This window comes from Danio rerio, chromosome 17, assembly GCF_052040795.2.
Source record: "Danio rerio strain M-AB ecotype USA chromosome 17, GRCz13ab, whole genome shotgun sequence".
In the NCBI taxonomy this organism is placed as follows: Eukaryota; Metazoa; Chordata; class Actinopteri; order Cypriniformes; family Danionidae; genus Danio; species Danio rerio.
Genome location: NC_141037.1, coordinates 3,412,501 through 3,417,500, shown reverse-complemented (window position 1 = coordinate 3,417,500; position 5,000 = coordinate 3,412,501). Strand labels below are relative to the sequence as shown.

General features: G+C 34.8%; 1 protein-coding gene across 1 annotated transcript in view; it reads left to right on the top strand.

Moving 5' to 3' along the window:
- plcb2 (phospholipase C, beta 2) overlaps window positions 1-5,000 on the top strand; it is an 84,475-nt gene that overhangs the window by 13,493 nt on the left and 65,982 nt on the right. The window lies entirely within an intron of this gene.

The following is a 5,000-nucleotide window of genomic DNA, read 5'->3' as shown; positions in this document are numbered from 1 at the left end:
GATTTGCTCAGACTGAGCTTCTAGTAGAAAACTTACTAAGTCAAATGATCCATTCAGAGTGAGTCTCCAGTAAACAACTCACTGATTCAAATGATCCGTTCAGAGTGAGTCTTCAGTAAACAACTTGCTTATTCAAATGAGTTGCCCAGAGTGAGTGTCTAGTAAATAACTTTTAAATTCCAATGATCCATTCAAAGTGAGTCTCCAGTAAACGACTCACTGATTCAAATTATCCATTTAGACTGACTCTTAATTAAACAACTCACTGATTGAAGTGATTCGTTCAGACTGAGCTTTCTAAAAAAAAAGTAATCGATTCAAATTATCCATTTAGACTGACTCTTCATTAAACAACTCACTAATTGAAGTGATTCGTTCAAACTGAGCTTTTAGTAGCAAACTCACTGATTAAAACGATCCATTTAACAACTCACTGATTCAAATGATCCATTTAGACTGACTCTTCATTAAACAACTTACTGATTCAAATGATCCGCTCAGAGTGAGTCTCCAATAAAGGATTAAAATAAAATGCTAAAGCACAAAAGAATTCAACTTAAACATAAACGCAAAGCATATTAGATGATTCATTTGACTGCACAATGCATCTTATTATAATGTATGCGTATTTGTCAGGAGTTCAGAACACATTTACTCACATTTATTATTCTCACTGTGATATATTAAAGCTTATTTTTTGTTTGCACTCTTGAATTTAATCATCATTAATTATGACAATGACCACCTTTTGTGTCATACAGTTTTCTTTCTATACGTTCATCAATAAGTTCATTTAATACATCACTAATCAAGCACTTTTGTACTTTGACTCCAGTGAAATTGAACAGAAGGGCTGTATATTTTTACCACGGTATTAATTTAATGGTGGTTTTTCTTTAAAAAGTCTGATTTGTGTCCTGGATGATGCTTTCATGCAAAGTAAGCCACATTTTTGGCATATTAAAAACACTTTAAGATATAAAGGAAGCATTGATATTGTGGTTGATGCATTATTAATGTTATTGCAATATAAATAAGAATATTTATGCGTGTCCGTGAAGCGCACACACATTCACAGGCACACACACACACACACACACACACACACACACACACACACACACACACACACACACACAGCTGTTGACCCGGAGTTCTCCTTCACACATTTGCATGCAGCCAGATTTGTTTGGGCTGTTCTTGTTGATGTATCATGTATGGAAAGCAGACGTCATGACTGACATGTTGAACTTTCTAGACCATTCTCTCTGAACCGTCACCTGCTTTCTATTATTTTAAAGCTCTGAAGTAACTTTTACTTAAACATTTACACTCTATTAGATTTTTTAAGATTACCTTTTATTGTTGAACACAAAAGAAGATGTTTTGAGGAATGTTGGAAACCTGTAACCATTGACTTCCATAGAAGGACAAAAAAAATGCTATAAGTTAAGGGTTGCTGGTTTCCAACATTCTTCAAAATATCTCCTTTTGTGCTTAACAGAAGATGGAAACTCAATCAGGTTGGGAACAAGTGGATGAGTCAACGGTAAATCGTAGAACACAAAAGAAGATGTTTTGAGGAATGTTGTAAACTTGTAACCACTGACTTCCACAGCAGGGCAAAAAATGCTATAAGTAAATGGTTGCTGGTTCCCAACATTCTTCAAAGTATCTCCTTTTGTGTTCAACAGAAGAAGAAAACTCATTTAGGTTTGGAACAAGTGGATGATGAGTAAATTAGTAAATCATAAATCGTTGAACACAAAAAAAGATGCTTTGAGGAATGTTGGAAACCTGTCGCCATTGGCTTTCATAGTAAGAAAAAAAAATATGCGTGTGAAGGATGATCTTAAAGTGTTTTTTTTTTAAAGGAAAACTTCCTAACCATCAGGCTGTTAAACAATAATTACTTTTTCTTTTGAACACAAAAGAAGATATTTTGAGAAATGTTGGAAACCTGTAACAATTCATTTCTACAGTAGGAATAAAACTACTATAAGTGAAAGGTTGCTGGTTTCCAACATTCTTCAAAATATCTCCTTTTGTGTTCAACAGAAGAAAGAAACTCAGTCAGTTTTGGAACAAGTGGATGATGAATACATTGTAAACTGTGAATCGTTGAACACAAAAGATGTTTTGAAAAATGTTGGAAACTTGTAACCACTGACTTCCATAGCAGGACAAACAAATGCTACAAGTAAATGGTTGCTGGTTCCCAACATTCTTCAAAATATCTTTCAAAGTATCATTTAGGTTTGAAACAAGTGGATGATGAGTAAATTAGTAAATCATAAATTGTTGAACACAAAAAAAAGATGCTTTGAGGAATGTTGGAAACCTGTAAACATTGGCTTCCATAGTAGGAATAAAAATACTGTGAAGGATTGCTGGTTTCCAACATTCTTCAAAATATCTCCTTTTGTGCTTAACAGAAGAAGGAAACTCAATCAGGTTGGGAACAAGTGGATGAGTCAATAGTAAATCGTAGAACACAAAAGAAGATGTTTTGAGGAATGTTGTAAACTTGTAACCACTGACTTCCACAGCAGGGCAAAAAATGCTATAAGTAAATGGTTGCTGGTTCCCAACATTCTTCAAAGTATCTCCTTTTGTGTTCAACAGAAGGAGGAAACTCATTTAGGTTTGGAACAAGTGGATGATGAGTAAATTAGTAAATCATAAATCGTTAAACACAAAAAAAGATGCTTTGAGGAATGTTGGAAACCTGTCGCCATTGGCTTTCATAGTAAGAAAAAAAAATATGCGTGTGAAGGATGATCTTAAAGTGTTTTTTTTTTTTTAAAGGAAAACTTCCTAACCATCAGGCTTTTAAACAATAATTACTTTTTCTGTTGAACACAAAGAAGATATTTTGAGAAATGTTGGAAACCTGTAACAATTCATTTCTACAGTAGGAATAAAACTACTATAAGTGAAAGGTTGCTGGTTTCCAACATTCTTCAAAATATCTCCTTTTGTGTTCAACAGAAGAAAGAAACTCAGTCAGTTTTGGAACAAGTGGATGATGAATACATTGTAAACTGTGAATCGTTGAACACAAAAGAAGATGTTTTGAAAAATGTTGGAAACTTGTAACCACTGACTTCCATAGCAGGACAAACAAATGCTACAAGTAAATGGTTGCTGGTTCCCAACATTCTTCAAAATATCTTTCAAAGTATCATTTAGGTTTGAAACAAGTGGATGATGAGTAAATTAGTAAATCATAAATTGTTGAACACAAAAAAAAGATGCTTTGAGGAATGTTGGAAACCTGTAAACATTGGCTTCCATAGTAGGAATAAAAATACTGTGAAGGATTGCTGGTTTCCAACATTCTTCAAAATATCTCCTTTTGTGCTTAACAGAAGAAGGAAACTCAATCAGGTTGGGAACAAGTGGATGAGTCAACGGTAAATCGTAGAACACAAAAGAAGATGTTTTGAGGAATGTTGTAAACTTGTAACCACTGACTTCCACAGCAGGGCAAAAAATGCTATAAGTAAATGGTTCCTGGTTCCCAACATTCTTCAAAGTATCTCCTTTTGTGTTCAACAGAAGAAGAAAACTCATTTAGGTTTGGAACAAGTGGATGATGAGTAAATTAGTAAATCATAAATCGTTGAACACAAAAAAAGATGCTTTGAGGAATGTTGGAAACCTGTCGCCATTGGCTTTCATAGTAAGAAAAAAAAATATGCGTGTGAAGGATGATCTTAAAGTGTTTTTTTTTTTAAAGGAAAACTTCCTAACCATCAGGCTGTTAAACAATAATTACTTTTTCTGTTGAACACAAAAGAAGATATTTTGAGAAATGTTGGAAACCTGTAACAATTCATTTCTACAGTAGGAATAAAACTACTATAAGTGAAGTGTAGCTGGTTTCCAACATTCTTCAAAATATCTCCTTTTGTGCTTAACAGAAGAAGGAAACTCAATCAGGTTAGGAACAAGTGGATGAGTCAATAGTAAATCGTAGAACACAAAAGAAGATGTTTTGAGGAATGTTGTAAACTTGTAACCACTGACTTCCACAGCAGGGCAAAAAATGCTATAAGTAAATGGTTGCTGGTTCCCAACATTCTTCAAAGTATCTCCTTTTGTGTTCAACAGAAGAAGAAAACTCATTTAGGTTTGGAACAAGTGGATGATGAGTAAATTAGTAAATCATAAATCGTTGAACACAAAAAAAGATGCTTTGAGGAATGTTGGAAACCTGTAACCATTGACTTCTAAAGTAGGATTAAAAATACTGTGAATGGTTGCTGGTTTCCAACATTCTTCAAAATATCTCCTTTTGTGTCCAACAGAAGAAGGAAACTCAGTCAGGTTTAGAACAAGTAGATGTTGAGTTAATCTTAAATTTGTAAGTTGTTGAACACAAAAGAAGATGTTTTGAGGAATGTTGGAAACCTGTAACCACTGACTGATACAACATTTATTTATTTAAGTTTATTTATATAGCACATTTCATACACAATGGTAATTCAGTATACTATTGGAGAAGTGTTGCTGGTTTCCAACATTCTTCAAAATATCTCCCTATGTGTTCAACAGAAGAAAGAAACTCAGTCAGGTTTGGAACAAATTAGCAAATCGTTGAACACAAAAGAAGATATTTTGAGAAATGTTGGAAACCTGTAGGCGACATAGTGGCGCAGTAGGTAGTGCTGTCGCCTCACTGTAAGAAGGTCACTGGTTCAGGCCTTGGCTGGGTCAGTTGGCATTTCTGTGTGGAGTTTGCATGTTCTCCATGCGTTCGTGTGGGTTTCCTCCGGGTGCTCTGGTTTCCCCAGCAGTAAAAAGACATGCGGTACAGGTGAATTAGGTAGGCTAAATTGTCCATAATGTATGAGTGTGAATGTGTGTGTGTGAATGCAACCCCCAGTGATGGGTTGTGGCTGGAAGGGCATCTGCTGCATAAAAAAATAAGCTGGATAAGTTGGTGGTTCATTCCGCTGTGGTGACCCCGGATTAATAAAGGGACTAAGTCGAAA